Here is a 19,968-nt window from a genome sequence, read left to right as displayed (position 1 = left end):
AACTTGGTCCACACTCTTTCCTCCAGTCCCGGTACCTCTTTATGCTCTCTGCCCATCCCAGAATCTACTACTTCTTCAGAGGATCTTTCTCTACTCTGAATTCATTGTCTTCCTTATTAATAGCCGTATAGGTGAATTTGATGCTAAGATATAACCTAGTGAACATAGGGCAAAGGTTGTTCTTATTCTTTTTTTGAACATACAGAGTACATACCATGAAAAGACACAATTTTTAAAGTTTCTTTTATAATTTCTTGCTTACACTTTTGTGAACAGAAACAATTTATTGCGTGTTAATCATGTGTCCCATATTTTGCTGAATATTTTTAAATACATGATCTCAATTCAGCAGCCACATAAAGTAATTACTATGCTCACTTTGCAAAACACAAAACCTAACATCCAGAAAGAACACATCATTTTCCTAGCTTACCCATCTAAAAAGTGAGAGGGCCAGTAGTTGAAATGCAGGTCAGTCTGAATCCAAAGCCCTTATACCCAAATCCTATGCAAAATTGCTTGCCTTCTCAGAGTAACTTAGACATAAAACCAATAAATATTTGTTGATCTGATAGATGAGTGAATGAATAAATTAATTATATGGAACTTAATCCCTGCACCAATCTCCCATGCAAAACAGAAAATATGAAAGTCTGAACATAGTTGTCTCTGGACATATGTGGTCAGATAGAGAACAAAAAGAAAGCAGAAAGGTTCTGTGAAGTTAACAGTGAAGTCAATCATTGGGCCTACCTGGATGTAATGGGATTCCATGAGAATGAAGGAAGCCTCCAGCCAAATCTGACCCACATCTAGCAAGCATTGGGAACATCATAGCTTGCATTCTCAGTACTTTGCTATTCTCACTCCTTATCTGCCCTTCGATTTTGTTTTCTTACTCATTTTAAATCTACTTTAACTTTTTTATGTTATGTAGATTTAAAAAATACATTGTAATCTTTTATTTAATAAAGTAAACATAAATCAGGTTTTTACATAATAGAATAAATTAATAAAATTGGCACTCAGATTTACAACATAAGTTCAGAAATGTTCTCTAAAAGGGTAGAAGTAGGTGGTTCTCAGTTTCACATGTAATTTTAGCCAAGCATACATAGGACTATGATTCTGAAGGTGTGTTTTAGGGAAGATTTGAAATATGTGGAGTTCCAGGAGGTATTTAAATGATAAAGGTTGTTAAAACCAGAAGAGTTTAAAGGCCAAGGAAAGAGTTGTAAGATTTTCACAGAATGGAAAAAATATAGAAACTTACTGAAAAGTGTGTGTGTGTGTGTGTGTGTGTATATATATATATATATACATATATATATACATATATATATATGTATATATATATCCTAATTTGAAAATGATTTTATCCTCAAATACCACAGATTGACAAATCGATATTTTAAAATATAGAGATGAGGGTTAACTGAGATTGAAAGATAAAATTATCTTCGTAAAATAATATCAAGACAATAAGAAGCATACCCCTCCTTCTTAAAATTTTTAGATTCTGAGCTCACCAGATGGCATTTCTCTCTGTCGCCCTCACCAAAGCTCAATTGTGTTCGCTAACAGAGAGGGAGCCTGGGAGCCACGTTGACTCCAGTGGTGTCACATGAATACTGCAACTTCATAAAGAAAGCCTTTGTCCAGGCTTTCTCCAGTTGTGGCAAAGGAGCAGTGACACTGAGGGGACTCTCAGTTCATGGGAACAAACCTAATTCAGCGCGTGCACCATGAGTAAGAAGTCGTTTTTAAAAAGGGAGCAAATACGTCACTCTCCTCTGCTCCATTAGCGAGCATCGTTGTCTAAGACCAGTTTTCAAGGACCGCCACAGAAGCAGAGTGAAGCCCTCTCTAGGAATGCTGAGAAGGATGGGTATCTAATGTGTTTTAACTGCAGGCATGTGTGTGACCAAATGAAGCAGATCCCCGAAGAGCCTTTTTCCAGATGTATGTGTAACATTTGTCCTTTATCTGAGCCCATTTCGGAGAGTGAAAGCCCTTCAAAAGTAATATAATCTGTGTGGACTGAGGGACTGGTCCTCAAGATCCTAGACTTCAATTCCCAGATTCCCAGTTACTTCAATGAACTGGGCCTTCAATTACTGATTTCAACTCTAAGTTAAAAAAACAAAAAACTGCTCCAACTTCATTTTTCAGAAAATATGATGGCAAATGGAACAAGCCTATTCCCTAATGCATGTGTCATAGACAAACTACCATAAATTTTTAGTCAGAAGCTGTCTGTGAACATATTCAGAGATTAGGAGAGTTCATTTCTATGTCTTCATTTGCTCAGCCTAGGGGAGTATGAAGGATTTTCCTTCCTCGGTTAAAGGTGCTGGCTTCTAACTACTGAGATAGAGGGTAGGGACCAGACAGTAGGGTAGCAGTTATGCAATGCTCTGCAAGGACAGACCATATAGGAAGGTCCCTGTTCACAACCTGGGGCCTCCCCGTGCAGAGCATGTGCACATGTGATCCATGCTGGCTGAGGTCAGGGGTAACTCACAGCCTGAGGAACTTACTGGGAGGGTGTCTCTTTCTCTTTTAGAAGAAATAAATAATTTTTTTTTCTTTCTTTTTGGAAAGGTTTTTGCTACAGGGCGTGTGCGCTCGCCAGAGAGACAGAGAGAGATAGAGAGACAGAAAGTGAGAGATCACCCCCCGGGGGGATGGCCACGCCACAAATCCCTTCCCCTCCATTCTCCTCTCGGGATCTTGGGCATGCACGTACATGCGCCTGGCGTGAGTATAAGCCACCGGGTCCAGGACTCGAACCACAGTCAACTACATGGGAGTTCAGCGACATAGCCATTACGCTAACTGCTGGTTCATAAATAAACTATTTTAAAGGAAGTATTTTTTTAATCACCATTATTATTATCATTTTAATTTGACCAGAGAGAGAGAGAAGTGGAAAGTGAGAAAGCAAGCTGTCAGGTCCAGGACTAGAACCATAGTCAGCCACATGGGAGTCCAGCACACCTTAACCACCATGCAACCTGCCAGCTCCAATAAACAAACTTTTTAAAAAAGATGTTGTATGCCTTGAGGAGGACATGGAGGATAGCGTACAATATCTAAGATGGAATTTCTGTAAGTCTTTAAACTCTTTGTCAGGTACCACAGAAGTCTAAAGTCATTATAATAGATGTAATATGTTTTTCTGGAAAGAAAAAGTTCAGAAATTTCTTTTTTACCTAAATTCATTTTAAATGTAATCTAACAAAGGCAGTACATGCAACTCAATCTTCACTTTAAATTTAATTTGCTTGGTATTAGCCTCCCCTTATTCATGCTAACATTTGAGTTCGGTCTTTCTACCAAGTATCCTGTCGAACTAGTCTAGGATGTGAGGGCAGCGCCCACCTCGTATTAGATGTGCATGAGCATTAAATCCCCTTCAAACAGTCACAATCCTTTTCTCATCAGAGATTGCCGGAGGTGGCAGCACGGGGTGAAGGAGATCCATCATGAAATGCCCAGTGTCAATGTGTTCTCCCAATTTACTGACTGACCTTCAGCTTGCAGCCACACTCCTGACCCTCATGAGATGGAGCCTAAGGGGGAAATGGCACTGAGTACCGATTCCCATGTCCTGTTGTTCTGTGGTCTCAATTAAGTGCTAATTAATTACCTCTGGCATGTTTGGCATTGCTTGTCAAATTGCATTTAGGAGTATCTTTTCACTGTTTAAATATCAGTAGTCCAAAATCCACAGCTAAAAACCCCATGTGCTACTACTTCCCCCCCCCTTTTTTTTTTCCTTTTCAAAACTATGTTTAAAAATCCAATGAATACATCTACAACCACTGCAGGTCGCTTTCAAATACAACAAACAGGAATTGGTATTGTCGATTTTGATTAATAGTACTTCATTAATAAACATCCTGTTATTCAGTCTCCACCTGCAGTTGCTGATGTTGCCTGGAATCAATTAACTCATATAATTTGATTTATTTCACAAAGACATTTTGGGATATGTTGTGCTGATGATAAAGGTCCTACATTAGCAGTTTTTGATTGTAAGTTAGATTGTACCTGAATGAATTTCTGTTTCTACATGAATGTGTATAGATGAGTGTGTGTTTTGCAAGTGAGTGGAAAGAAAATATCCTTTGAAGATGCCTTGCATTAAGCCATTATAAAGCATGGTCATGTAGAGGGGTGCTCCTCTTGATGATTTGGACTTTATTTAAATATTCCTAAAAAACACAGACCCTGCAATATATCCTTTCTCTTAATCAAGCCATTTTATTTAGCAGATTAGTAAATCTACTTTTGAATCAGAGAACAAAATAATACTGCTAAACCTCAGAGTTAAAACATTAGCGTGGTCTAAGAAATTAGAGGCAAATATTAGATTTGGCTTCATGTATAATTTTATTTTACTTTGCTTTGTTTTAAATGTAATTTAATTTCACCCCCTAAAGATGTACAAACCGTGACTCTGGGCCAATCCATCCCAACCCATTTAATGTACAATATGAAAACATATCTTAGATTTCTATAGGTACTTAAGGAAATGCTAAGTTTGGTACAAGTAACTAAAAACCAATTCTACTGCTTAGACAAAAAAGATAATTTATTATATTACATAATTGAAAACTCCATGATTGGACATGACTGGTAATATGACGGGATCCAGTTGATAAGGGGTATTGCCAGAAATTTGCCTTTTTTCACCTCTACACTCTGCGCGCCCCTCGATTAGCTTTGTTTTGACCTAGAAATCTTTTCTCCTGACAGCAAGATGGCAGTACCAGGATTATATTGTATCAGTTTAGCATCCTCGGTGGCAAGTATGCTTGTCTTTTGCTGTGAGATTAGAAAATTCCTAGGAATCATTCTCTTTGGCCTGGCCTAAGTCGTTGTTCATTCCTAGTTTGTTCCTAACCCATTCTCTAAGGCAGAGACATGTGTGACTCTCAGGTAATCTTTGGACTGAGGTCCATCCTTGGGTCGACTCTACTCAAACCACTGAGTCTGCAAGTAAATGAAGGACGGTTTTTCCCAAAGATGATTTTACCACAAAGAAAAAGGAATAATTATTACAAGGGGGATAGGGAATATACTTGTTCATAGTAGTACATTATAACTATTATAATTTTTATACCTTCAAGAAAACTGTTCTAACTCTGAATAATGTTTCAACCAGTAGAAGCAAATAAAGTGGGTCAGCCATGGCATGGTGGTTAAGGCAGCTGTATCCCACATGGCCAATCACATGGGTCAAGTCCTGCATAGGTGGCTTGAGAAACACACTGGATACACAGGCATAAGTACTCAAAACTTCCAAAGGAAAAATGGAGACGTGATTTCTGTATAGATATCCCCCATAGGGGGTGCTTTCTCCCTCTCTCTCTCTCTCTCCATCAAACACAGATGTCTTCTAATACTAATTTAATAGAAATAAAAGCTAACTCATATTTAGGAGTCCTTGTTTCTATAATTAGAAAGTTCTCCTGTCTCTCATTCCCATTTTCTAGCAAATCCATAACCATTTCTATCAAGAAAATCAAAATAATATCCATGCATTTGTGCATTCCTTCATCCATGTAATACTTATGAGCACCTGTGATGAAATAGGCAATGTAATAGGAACTGGGGTTACAAAAATAACAGCTTTAAATGGAGGTAGTGCGGTATAGTAATAAGAAAGCTTTGTAATTAAAAAGAACTATGTTCTAATCCCAGCTCTTCTACTTAGTAGGTGTGTGAGTGTAGACAAAGTTCTCATCCTTCTGAACTTCATTTTCTGTATATAAATAATATTATAGGCTGGCTCAGTGGCACAGTGATAACATGCTGTGCCAGCGATGCTGGATCCATATGGGAGTTCAGTTCCCTGGACCACCAAGAAACTGGGTATGCACACCCATGATCCTGGCTGTCTGGGAAGACTGGAGGCTAATTGTGGTGTGAGACCCTGTTGAGGTTCTTTATTTATCACTCTCCTTCACTTTCATAATATAAATAAATTAAAAATATTAATAATTTTTAAAATGTATGGGACAGCCCCACACCTAATAAATAAAATGATGCCACTTGGCTGATCGTGGTTCAAATCCTGACCCTAGTAGATTAAAAAAACACAAGCATATGTGCCCAAAATCCTGATGGGAAGGAGGAATGGAAGAAAAGAGATTGCAGCATGACCATACCCTGTTGGGCAGTTCTCTCTCTATCTGGAGAGCACATGCGCCCTCTGGCAATTAAAAATATATATAGAATGTGTGTGTTGTAAGAGAACAATAAGTAACATATATATAATATATATATTACATATATATAACATAATATAATATATGTAAAATATAATATATATTATATATAATGCTATATATAATATATATAATATATAATGTCTTTAGCATAGAGCCAAACACTTAACATAATTTTTTTAATTAATAGTTATTACTGAGCATATCAAATGTGAATATAAAACAAATTGCTGGTTATAATGTCTAATACATAGTAAATACTCAGGAAGGAATAGCTGGCAGTTACTGTCATATGAAATAAAATGAAAGATTAGGTCTAAAAGAAAACAAAATTTAAAAATCTAAATAATTGCTATTGTGATAGATTTGGGAAAGGACTTAAGAGTTTACCCAGACCTATCCCAATCTTCAGAAAGCACTTTAGTAATTTTACGTATAGTAGAATTGATTTTCTTTCCAAAGAAAGTGTTCCCAAAGCAACTCTCTTCCTTTATGCTCTCATATTTCATCAGCTTACATAATATTTAATTAAATTACATAATTACAATAATAAGTACAACTGGCATAAACTTGTTTGGGACTCTCTCCTGGGACTTTCCTCTAGTGGGAACAGATGTGCATAGTTGAGAGTCATTAACTAGCCAGGAATATTGACTGCATTGTGGGCATTGGTCAGTACATTGCAGAGGAAATAGAACTGGCAAAGTGAGAGTCAGCCAAGAGAGCTTCTACCACATTGCAGCATGCTTTTGCCTTCTCCTCATCTACCTGCATGCTCCTAGTTCTTGAAACTTTCCCTCGTATTTGTTATATATATTTTAATTTTTAAAACATTCTTGTGTATCTGATAATTTCATAACCAGAATCTAAAATTTGCCTTCTGGTATCAGGTTGGTTCTTCTACAGTCATAACTATTAAGCAGAAAAAACAATGTGCATAGAAAAGGGTGGGCATGAAGGATGAATACTTGGCAATGCCCTAAATCCACTTCTTCCAGTCTAAAATAATGGATTACATATTCAGTCCAAAGGAGGAAGTGATAGAAACTTTCTTCAGATATTGAGATGATACTATCAATTTGGTAAAACCTAAAACAAGATTACAACATGCTCGTTTAATGCAATTGGCCTTATCACTGGCCCCACTGCATCCTAGAATCAGTGACCTGGCAGGATTCATTGGCTCTTTTTAAGAAACTGGGGTATAGAGACCAGCAAATGGTGTAATGGTTACATCACTGGATTCCCACATAATCGACTGCAGTTTGAGACTCAGATATGGAGGTTTGAAACTCACGTGGGTGCCTGTGCATGGGTGCCCAAAATCCCAAGAGGAGAATGGAAGACAAGGAACTGTGGTATGGCTATCCCCCCAGGGGATGATTTCTCTCTGTCTCTCTCTCTGTCTCTTTGGCAAATGTGCATGCGTTATAGCAAAAAGTCTCAAAAAATAAGTAAATAAATAAACTGGGATATTGCTGAGGCAGGTAAAAGATGGCACTAAGGGGACCAGCAGATGGCATAATGGTTATGTTGCTGGACTCCCACATGGCCGGCCACAGTACAAGTCCAGGACCTGGATGCTTGAAACTCAGGCCAGATGTGTGTGCATGCCTGCCCAGAATCCTGAGAGGAGAGTGAAGAAGGGATTGTAGTGTGGCCATCCCCACTGGGGAGTGATTTCTCACTTCTGTCTCTCTGTGTCTCTCCAGCAAGTGCACAAGCCGTATAGCAAAAATCTCTCGAAAAATAGATAAATAAATAAATAAAAGCAACAACAACTACAAAAAAACAAGATAGCTCTGAGAATCCTTGCAAAATATTCTTAGTCAGTCGATTCGCTTCATAATTCCCCTTGAAATGAAAATTGAATTTGTTCAAACTTCTGAATGTTCTGAAATTAGAAACCCTCAGGTTCTCAGAAAGAGTGTAAAGAGTGTGTTTTATCTAGTCATTTCCGGCCTGACTTCCTACTTCTGCTCAACCTGCAGCTCACTCGCGCCTCACCACTGGCTGACAGTCCCTTATCTCAGTCACTCCTTTGCTTCGCTTCCCAATAGCTCACTCCAGGACATAGAATTAGAGTTTTGCTGAAGATTCACAGAGACTAGAAAGGTTCCATCATACCCAGGATGGTATCACTCTAGTATAAACTTACATGATAGCATCCTCATTATCACCCTTCCCCCTCGTTTGTTCTCCTCACATCCTTCACTAAAACATTTTCATGAATTCTTTTGCCTTTGGCCTCCAATTTCCTAGCATTCCGTGCTTCTCCAACAATTTACTTTCATAAACATTTTGTACACAACCTTCATTAACCTACTTTTTGTGTGTGTTTTGTACAGAGATTTTGCTTCTCTTTATTTCTATGTTCTAAGGATTATCTTTCCACAACCAAAATGGTCCATCAAAATGCTTCGCTAAGCAAAAACAAGAGGATGATTTTCCTCCCCTTAGAAGAATTTTGCTGTCAGCTATTAAAGTAAATGTTCTTCTTCAGTATGCTTGATTCTAAAAGTTGAGCAGAACTGTATCCCTCAGTAACTTAGGTATAGATGAATAAATACATCGAAGCAACTGAGTTATTGGGCTATGTCTGCATGTGCCGACCCTTCTGGCTACCACTGTCCAACTGTGTATTAGGAGCAACAGACATGTCAGAATCTACCTCTTGGCTTTCCATAACAGGTAGAGACATAATCTCATGGACAAAGCGATTCCCTAGAGCCATTACACATGCAAAACTCTTCCTCAAGTGAAGAAATGCTACTAGAGGATTTCACTGAGAACTCAAATGAAGACATTCCTATTATTGCAGTGTAGGAACTAGTAAAAGAGCTCTACAATAAGTAATATTCTCATCAGGCTGTGGGTACCATTTGATAAATTTACATCTCGAAACAATCAGATGGTGGTGTTAACAAATGCAGTGTCAACAATCCTCCAGGTCTCTCAATTGAGCTAGTCCCAGGTAAGAAATGGGCAATTGACTAGCTGTCTGATTGAGAAATAAATGTGGGTCCCCAAACTGTCAGTACTACAGAAGCTAGTTAGTGCTTTAAACGAGAATGAATTCCTCTCAAGAAATGATAAAACACGTGATCTGCACAGTTTCCAGTTTGAGGGCCATATTTATGTGTTGGAGCATTGATTTAAACTGCCTGTTGTTTTTCAAGTACTAAAATGACCCCATCCATTTTTCAGAAATATTGAAGTTATGTATAACTGAAAAAAGAAAAGAAACAAAAACAGGCAAGGATTTAACAGCTATATTTAATGGAATACATTGTTGTAAAAGTACTTCAACATCCTGTCATTCCTCTCCCTCCCCCATATTTGTCGCACTCAAAAATCATTGAACCAAGCAATGACAGAAATATAAAAGGACCAAAGCAACTCACCAGCACTGACCAGTAGTGGTCCCTTGGCACACCTCACCTTGGCAGGTGACAGACACATCGGCCTTGGCCAGGACATTTGTGAACAGTATTAATAAGGACTAATTAGATTGCTTTTGTTGAAATATTTCCAAAGAAATAAGCAAAATAAAGCTGACCTAAAGAAAATATTTTAAAAATCTCCCACTGAGCATGCTCAGAGAGAGCATTTTAACTTCTTTTATTTTTAAAATGCTCAACCATTTTCTTCAAAAACTTGGCTTGATCTTCCTGATTCAGTGGTAACTGAAGTCATGCCAACTTTGATGTTTTTAGCTTCAGCTGTTTTCGAGCTATATGTGATCCCCCCAAAAAGGTTGGAATGAAATTTTTTTCTGAGTGAAGAAGGAAGCATATGTTTTAACCCTCATGTGCCTTTTTTGAAAAGGATGAATTAACATCCTACAATATTTTATCTTTGGGCTTGAAATAAAGAGTCTAGTTTAAAAGTCAGAGACATTTTTCAGAAATTAAAATGGAAACTTGGGCCTTTGAAAATTAAGGCTACAGATTTGATCAGTTTTACCAAATACATGTTGCGACTCACATAGAGACTCATGTTATTGCTTTTAAAATGGCAGCAGAGATGAGACAGTTTGGCGATGTAAGCAAGATGGACCACACACAAACTAAATTTCAGGACATCAAAAGAACATAAAACTAATATGCAGAAACACTGAAGCATCTCAAATGAGTTTTTTTTCTAACCAGATACATGACATGAAGAATGGGAAATAAAAGGTAATTTAGGAAGCTTTAACCCACCTAATGATCTGATTTTACCTTGCATTACAATAAATAGAAATAAGGAGAGAGGAATTAACAATGAGCCATGAAGGCAGAGTGATACCCAACAACCACGCCACTGAGGAGGTCTTCAGAGCAGGAGGTTGCCAGGGAGGCTTCCAAGGGCCAGGCTACATGTTTGTCTATCATTGACCACACACGTTTCATCGAATTTTTCATGGGGTCAACTGGTCATTGACTCTCCTTAGGACACAGCAGAAGCAGCAAAGTAAGTAAATTAGGGTCATTATGGCGGATACATTTTTTTTAACTCTTAAGATAATCAACAGTTCTAATGCAAGTGAGTTGTGTCGCATAGCTCCCAGCCATCCCTGTGGTTGCTGCAGAACTGACATGAGAAGTAGCTTCTGACTTTGAGTGTAACATGACTTCCCACATTACTGCAGATGAGAACATGGGATGATACTGATGCTTTCAGATCAGACATAAGTCATTTGTACAGATGGTTGTGCTATGCCATGTTTGAAAGTCTAATAATATCAAGTTAAATCTCTCTAAGAAATAACTCCCTCTATATTGTGGTATGTACCCAAAAACTGGAAGAACAACAAAAGGAAAGAATTGGTAAAGAAATGACAAATGTCTCACTCTCTTACAATGTTAGAAGAACTATGGGCAGAAAAATTGAAACCAGAATGAAAGAAAGGTTTAAAAGGAAATTGAGTCTGTGTTTACAAAAGGATTCCAATTCTGGGTGAACTGTCCAACTCAACCAGTTGCTTTGGAGAAACATGATTAAAGTGATGACTGAGGTGTTTTGTGTCCTAGCCTCAGTTTCCTTTATTCCCCTCTGAGCCCAGTGACAGCCAATCAGAAAGGAACCTGGCCTGGAGGCTTGTCAGTGATAATAATTGAAAACATCTGTCCATGTAGCAAGTGTGGGAAGCCAATGCAGTTCCCTGACAGAGGGAGTTCTCAGACTGCAAAGCCATAACCACGACTGCTCATATTCTCCTTCACAGAATTTTCTCACTACCAGCTGTCTTTTTTCTCTTGCCAGGAAAGCAAGGGGCCTGGGGCTCTGACCCAGGCTGGGGTTAAGTGAGCTGGGACCAAGAGAAGGAGGGGGACAAGCTGGCTCATAGCTCCAAGTATAGAGACAAGGGCTATCTTATCGGGAACTAAAGAAAATGGTGATGAGGAGCTAAGAATATCAAACAGAGAAACCAAAGGAGTTATGAGAAGGATAGACAGACAGCAATATAAGAAGAGCTCAGATTCTAGACCCAGATGAAATTAAATCTCAGCGCAGCAACATAACTATCTAGTCAACCTGTATTGCCTCAAGTTTCCTGTCTTTAAAAATTGGAATTGTAAAGTTTCACCTTTCTCATAAAGTTGTTTTCAGGGAAATTAAGATAACACAGTTCAGAGGAACAAGGTAAAGGCCAGATACACATCCACACCTTTAAAAAATAGAAGGTGGCTCCTTAGGCCTTGCAGTATAGAAATGTAGAGGCAGAGACCTCTCCTGAGAAGCATGTTGCCTTGGTCAGGATTAGGGAAGTTCCAGCTGATAGGATCATACTGATGTAGAATTTGTGCAGCTCCTACAAAGATAGGGCAATCTTTTTGTGGTCTTTGTTGGCTTACTTTACCAAATTGATCTGCTCAGCTTCCTGTGATCCTCTCAGTACTGAGTCTTTTTCATAAGCTCCCTCTGCCCCCAGAGTCATGCTCTGTGCTGCCCTAGCTTCTGTCTGATCTTTCTGGCTCCATCTCATTCTTAATGGACCACTACCTTATTTTCCATATCTCAGCCATTTTCAGAGCCTTCAGCTTGCTGTTGAACTTCAAGGAGCTATCCAGTTAGAAGAATGCCTACAAAATATTATTGCAAACAAGAAGAAAATGCCACATGGTAGGTTAGAGATGATTTGAAACGGGGAATGTTGAGTCAAGGAGAAGAAATAAAATGAAGTCTTAGTAGGAAAGTTCAGATGGTCTTCCTGCCCACAGGAAAAAAAACAAAAATTTACTGAGATTATAATGAACCAACAGATTTAGAAAAGAAGTATAAATCAAAGATTATAAAGGAAAACATATAAAAATACGAAACTATCCAGATCATTTCATTATTTAAGATAAATTCTTGCATAAATTCATCACTTTTGGAGACTGCACTAACGTCTATCACAATTGCATTTGTAGCTAACTCACAGGTTTTTGATGTATAATAAAGCTAGAAAGAATAAAGCCAGCTTAAAAAGAATTTAGTTTTAGGGTAGGGCTTAAGTCCTGAGAAAAATCTAGCTGAACTCATGGGTGGCAAGAAATAATACAAAAGAGAGACCTGAGGAGGCCCACTTTGTAATGTTAGTTAAGAACAGCTCTGCATTGTATATGTATCCAACATCAACAGTTGGCTAAGGATGTTACCCCACTGACAGTGTTTGCCTTTCCTTATGGTCATCAGCTGGATGACTCCCACTACTTGGCTCAGAAGCACTTCATCCATAAAGAAAAGCACCCTAAATAATAATGAGTGTAAGTCTGTATTCATTGAAAGCAAGAATTCAGATTTAATAAGAACTTTTTTTTCAGCCAGTTGAAATGAATTGAGCTGGTTGACTTAATTGGGGCTTCTACAAATCAGGAGTGTTGTCGTGTTAGTAATCCCCCTAGATAAGGCATTGCCATGAGGTGCCGTCCAAGAACATAAACATACAAACGCAAAATAGAGCCCACTGATGGTCATCTACTCAGCAGCCTTGTACATCTTCCCTCTCTTTATAGTCACTGTAGTAATAAAATGATCACTTAACAACTTACATTAGTACCTCTGTATAACCATTGAGAGGCTATAGTTTTGTTTTCTGTGACTCTCTTTAACATGTATATGTAATCATAGAAAGGGTTGGTCTTTTGTTTTGTTTTGTTTTTGTTTTCTTTTGTTTTGTTTTGTTTTCAAGGTTTCCATAGGACACATGCACTCCCCAGAGAGACAGGGTGAAAGTGAGAAATCACCCACCACGGAGTGATGACCACAACACAATCCCTTCTACTCCATTCTCCTCCTGGGATTCTGGACATGCATGCGTGCATGCTCAGTGTAAGCTTCAAGCCACCAGGTCTGGGCTCAAATCACAGGTGATCACTGTGGGAGTCCAGCACCTTAACCACTGTGTCACCTCCTGGCCCTGATTTTTTGATGATTTTAAAATCAACAAAATATGGAACATCATGCATTGTGTCTATAGATATATCCTTTTGAAATTCCTTTTCCACTAAATGGCACATTCACAGCACATAGGCCACCATTCTCCATTCCCAGCCCATGCAGACAGTACTGATTAATCATATCACCCTTCTGCACTGTGGCTTCCACATCAGGATCCTTCTCTATAGTGCATACAGCTGCTGTCAGCTAGGTAAGCCAAACCTGTGTGTCTTCCATCTCCTAGAGTAGATCGCATTATCCATTGCCGCCAACTTTCACATGTACTATGAAAACAGAAATATAAAATACAAATGTTATCTTCCAAGAGAACAGGACACTCATGTCTGTTGTCTTGAAAATCTGTAATTTCCTGACTTTCTGTTTCATTCTTCGCTTTAATAAATAAATGTACATCTTATAGAAAAAATATATAAACACACCTCACAAATAATACAGAATAAATACATAAATATATGTTGGGTCATCAGAAGAGTCATGAGGTACTTTTCCATGTTTTTCTATGCAAAAATGCACCATGACTTTTCCAACAAGCTAATACTTTAAATATACACATATATAGAAGATATTACTATAGACCCCTTATGTTTCAGAGTTCACTTATTTTTGCCATAGATAGCTGTGCTTGAAATGTTTCCAAGATGGTCAATTTTCCCTAAAAATTGTTTCAAGTTAGGAAAAGTACATTTTACAGTGGGATTTGCAACATACAGAGATCAGAAATACACTAGCCTGAATGTCATATATTGTATTCCAAATGGGGAAACTGAAACTGAGGAATGTTAATTGAATTACTGAAGTCCTACAGGTAGTAAAAAATGGAACCAAGAGAGAAACTAGGCTTTCTGTTTTCTTGTACAAATGATCTTTCTTTCCAGTCATCAAAATTGGTGTGCAGGGGCCAGTCTCATAGTCTAATGGTTAAGGAAGCCAAATCCCACATGACCTGTCATGATTCATATCCTGGCTCCAGTGGCTTGAAACACATATACAACAAGATGGAGAAATGGAAGAGAAGGAATTGTGGCTTGAGCATACTCAATTAGGGGATTCTCTCTCTCTCTCTCTCTCTCTCTGTCTCTCTCCCCCCTCCTCTCTGGCAAGAACATATGCTCTTTTACAATTAAAAAGAAACAAAACAAAACTAGTGGGCAATAATGAAGGTAAATCTACTTCAGTTAATCGCTTCAAGTGATTCGTAATCAAGTATTCCAGGTAGTTGTCCTCATGTATCTCCGCACTCTTTATAGGTCAAATAAATAGATTATTTACGCACTCTCCTTGGAATACAGTTTCCCCATAACCCACAGGACATATGTTCCAAGATCCCCACTGGTTGCCTGATACCACAGATAATACAAAACCCGAAATATATTGTGTGTCTTCCTATGATAAAGCTTAATTTACAAATTTAGGCACAGTAAAAGACTAACAGCAATTACTAATGATAAAATAGAATAAATATAACAGTATACTGTAATTAATGCTATGTCAGCATGGTTTCTCTTTCTGTCCCTCTCTCTCAAACCATTGGACTATAGTTGACCCTGGGTAACTAAAATCGGGAAAATGAAACCTCAAACTACTATATCTTCATTTTAATTATGCAGACATTATCTGTAAGGAACTAAGATTTTTCAAAACAAATCTCATGACTGATGTATTCTATCTTTGTCACCTTAAACTAAAGTAATTTCGCACCAACTCGTAAAACTTTTAAAACTAGGGTCCAGCAGGTGGCATGTGGTTAAATCACTGGACTCCCACATGACTGACTGGTTCAAGTCCTGGAGCTAGCAGCTTGTTGTTCCACTTTCCTTCTCTCCCTGTCTGTCTCTGGTGAGCACACATGCCCTGTAATAAATTAAAATAATAATAATAATTAGTGGAATTAAATAAACAATTCTAAAAAAAGGAAGCCTTTAAAAGTGGGGCATCCAAAGATGACATTTTTCACTTACTGTATTCCCTTTTCCAAAACCAAAAACAACTGTAAATATTATATTATGTTGTTGTATTTTCAATTTATACTCCCAAATCATCATCTCTATTTTTTTAAGTAAGTTTTTTTTAAAAAAGAGAAAATGAAAAATAGGGAATTATGGCATAAAAAGAGGCTTAACATCTTCCTGACTAAACTTTGCTCTTCCTCTAAGACATAAGAGAAAACAAATTAAGAATATCTTTGGATAGCCTTGTTCCACCTACAGGTAGAATACTACTTGGGAGTATTTTATTCCTTTCAGTCCAGCCTTTTTCTGCTGGGGGAAAAAGTTAACCTGCTAGCCATAGATAAAGCAAAAGCTGCTTGTGATAACAAGAGGGTACATAACGCCCAAACTTTGTTTCACAACAACAACAACAAAACCAGTAAAGCCAAAGGTAATCCACCACCTAAACTCAAAGATTTTGCAATGTAATTGAGAGAAATAAAACATATGTGCATGAAATAGAGATAATAAAACATGTCAACAACAATGTAATACAATCTGAATGTTTAAATGCCATGAAAGCAAGTAAGGAAGTGATCTGAATGCAATTCTTAGAGACTTCCTAGTAAAGATCTGTTTAAATATGGTTTGGAGTACAGTGATTGGCATAGATGAGGTGAGAAAAATAGATAAAAATAAGTACAAAGCAATTCAAATGAGTGTAACCATAAGGATGCATGAGCAGGTAAATTGTTCTCTGGACCCTGAATGGATGCAATCTGCTTACATTTTCATTTTTTTCCTTCATTTTAATTAATAGGGTTTATTTATTTTTCAGAGCAGGATTAGGCTTATTGAAAAACAGAGCAGAAAGTAGTCTGTCATTAAAAAAAAAAAAATAGTTATCCTATATCTCCTCTCTCCCTACCACATACGGTATACCATTATTAGCACCTTTCATTAGTGTAGTATACCTGTTTGTTACACCTGATGAGCTAATATCCAGACATTATGTGAGGTCCATAGTTTATTTAGAGTTCACTCTTTGTGCTACATATTCTACAGGCCCTCACAAATACTTATGACATATAGCCACTATTACAATGTCCTACTGAAGAGTTTCACTGTCCTACAATTATCCTGCTCACCTATTCCTCTCTGCATCCCTTCCCCCAGGTAACCAGTGATAGATCTCTGAAGCTTTCTTTTTTCAGAATATTTAGTATAGTAGCTGGAATCACAGTATCTAACCTTTTTTAATTGGTCTCTTGCACCTGTCAATATACATTTAAGCTCTCGCATCCCCCATTCATCTTTTCATGGTTTGATATTACAGAATGGTATTCTAGTGTATGATTGCACCACAGTCATTTCTTGGAGAGCATTAACATTATTTTTAGCCAAAAAGCATTTTTGTTTTGTTTGTTTGTTTGTTTGTTTGTTTGTTTGTTGAGACATTTTTGCTATAGAACACATGCACTCTCCAGAGAGACAGAAAGCAAGAAATCACCCCCTAGGGGAATGGCCACTCCATATTCCCTTCTTCTCCATTCTCCTCTCAGAATTTTGGGCATGCATGCACAGGCACCTGGCATGGATTTCAGGTGGCCAAATTTAGGACTCAAACTGCAGATGGTCACGTGGGAGTCCAGTGCCTTAATAAGTATATGCTACCTGCTGTCCTCCCAAAAAGCATTTTTTAAACTTAAGTTTTAACTTGATTTTTTTGACTAACTCAATTCTCTATTAAGAAATAAGGTTCTCTGAATATATACCCTTTTCATCTTGAGACTCTTCTGTATGTTGTGATTTTTTTTTTTGCAACATGATACTAAACCATGATTTCCGTCTTTAAACTTGAGTCAAATTGAAGGTCACTTCACCGTCTTGCTTAAGTTCTTTAGTGACATGGAAGTAGTTATTTTAGAAAATACAACCAAAAGATGAGAACTGTGAAATTAAGTCATGAATTTTCAAATTAATATAGGTTATTATCAAATGCCTATTGGAGGCAATGTCTTTTCTTTTCCTTTGCAAATATAATACCATGTTGTCTTAACAATGAATCAGAATGTAATGACAAATTTGAAATTACACCTTTTTCTGTCTTCCTTAGCTGCAGTGTTAATTATGTCCAAAAAGTAATTCTATGACCTTTTCAAAAGTGACATCCTAAGCTGTCGTTGATTCTCTAAGTGGAAACAAATGTCACCTGGAACACCTGTTTCTTTCTTTTTGATACTGAGTAACATTGATAACTAAATTAAGCTAATTTTTTTTATTAAAAAATAAGACTGCCCTGTCATATGCAGGGAATTTGTAATGAAAGCCATTTACTTGGCCCCATGATTATGTATATACACTGGTTTTTAGGCAGCAAAAGGAGGCTTTGCCAAGAGAATTTTAAAGTTCAAGCAGAAAAAATAATCACAGTATCTTTCAGTCATTTGCTGCTTGTATTTGTTTTCTTAAAATGCACAGCTAAATGCTCGTTATACAAGATATTACTTGGAAGGTGGGGCATATCTTATTACTGGGTTATTTTCCAGTACATTTGGCATAGTTAAGGTAAAGTGTATTAACTTTCTCTCAAAATAAAGATGAAGACAGAGTTGTAGTGGCCATGAGTGCTTCAGCCATTGTCAGGAAGTTAAGAACTGACAGGAGATCCAAATAATCAACTCTGCCTGGTGCATACACCGTCGTTTTCCCCTGGGATATCTGGTCTAATCCGACAATGTATCTGACTGGCATGAATGTAGAATTACTTTCAATAAAGATTTTATTTCAAGCTTGGATGATTTTCCCCAAAACATCTTGTCACTAAGGCAAAGTATATCATAGAATATCTGATTTTTTGTTCCCTACAAGTCAGTTTTTGAGGGGGAAAAAATACACAATTCAACTCAAGTACTCAACTCAGGTCAATTCACTGTAAAAATCACATTTTAACATATCTAGACTGATTAAAGATTTGCTGTGTTAAAGAAATCAGGGAATCCCTACAAGTAAGTTTTTGAGGGGGAAAAAATACACAATTCAACTCAAGTACTCAACTCAGGTCAATTCACTGTAAAAATCACATTTTAACATATCTAGACTGATTAAAGATTTGCTGTGTTAAAGAAATCAGGGAACTGTCAAGAGGGCTTACCCTAAAATCTGGAAATGTAGAGAATAAGTTACACATTTGCTCAACTCCAGTTTGTCTTCTCCCTGCAGTAGCCCCCGATTGTAGGCAGGACAGATGACTTCACAAGCTAACAACCAGCTCCTAAAATATTTGTCTTTTCACAAGGAAGGAACAGTTAAAGGTCACATCTTCCAATAAGGATGAAATTGTTTCCAGGCTATATAAGAAATATGAATGGCCTGATTGTGATCACACTAAAATGAACTTCATTTCTCTATTTATCTGTCTCTCTTTATTCTATTCTCTTCATTCATGATGCCACAATAGGTCAAACCATTCAAGACTGGGTAACAGTAGGTTAGCACATTATTATATTTCAAACTCACCTAAACATTTCATTTGGCACTTGCTTACATTATTTCAACCTTGATGTCACATTGTTTAGTTTATGTTTAGTTCATATAATCTTGAAAACAGCTTATGTATCTACAGAGTCTCACCCCTTATTTGCTAAAAGCACATAAATTATGTGATTTAGCCCCAACAGGACAGGAGTAATTATTTTAATATTTAATAATCATAGCACATTATATTTATATAATGTTTAAATTCAAATTCCTTTTATCTCTATTATTTTTATGACTAACATAAAATATTATAATGGAAGTATGTGTATGAATGAAACTCAGCATGAATTATAATAGTTAAAACTCTAGAGAGGTATGGAAAGGTCTGAAGTTGAGTCTATATTCTTTGACTTTATTGACTTTGTAAACATTGGTTGTATCACTTAACCAAAAAGTTCCCAATGCTGACTACACACTAGATTCATCTGGAAAGCATTTTAGAAACTCAGAGTCCTGGGTCTCAACCATGAACCATCAAATACAAATTTTGAGCAATCCCTTTTCACTTTTAAAAGCTCTACAGAGAGTTAAGATCCTGTGAGTACTACTCTCCCTCTTTTATTTATAAAATTACATGGCACCAATGGGAGGAGAGATGAAGCAGAAAGAGAGAGAATGAGAAATCAAACCATGGTGTGGGCCCAAAGACTGGCCAACTCATAAGAGCTCTGGAGTATATGTGACCCATCTCAGTTGTCTCCACATGAACCAAAGTGTCTTCAACTTTCCACACTTACTATAATCTGTCATTGGCCATGAGCTATCTCCAAGAGCCTCTTGGGCTGAGTGGCTCTCTTCAGCTTAGGCAAACCTTCAGGGGTTGACAGCCAATG

General features: G+C 37.4%; 1 protein-coding gene across 1 annotated transcript in view; it reads left to right on the top strand.

Moving 5' to 3' along the window:
- ARHGAP15 (Rho GTPase activating protein 15) overlaps window positions 1–19,968 on the top strand; it is a 721,214-nt gene that overhangs the window by 683,572 nt on the left and 17,674 nt on the right.

The sequence above is a fragment of the Tupaia chinensis genome, unplaced genomic scaffold, assembly GCF_000334495.1.
Source record: "Tupaia chinensis unplaced genomic scaffold, TupChi_1.0 Scaffold000638_1, whole genome shotgun sequence".
Taxonomy (NCBI): domain Eukaryota; kingdom Metazoa; phylum Chordata; class Mammalia; order Scandentia; family Tupaiidae; genus Tupaia; species Tupaia belangeri.
Note: the sequence above shows the minus strand (reverse complement) of the source record. Positions and strands in the feature narration are given on the sequence as shown.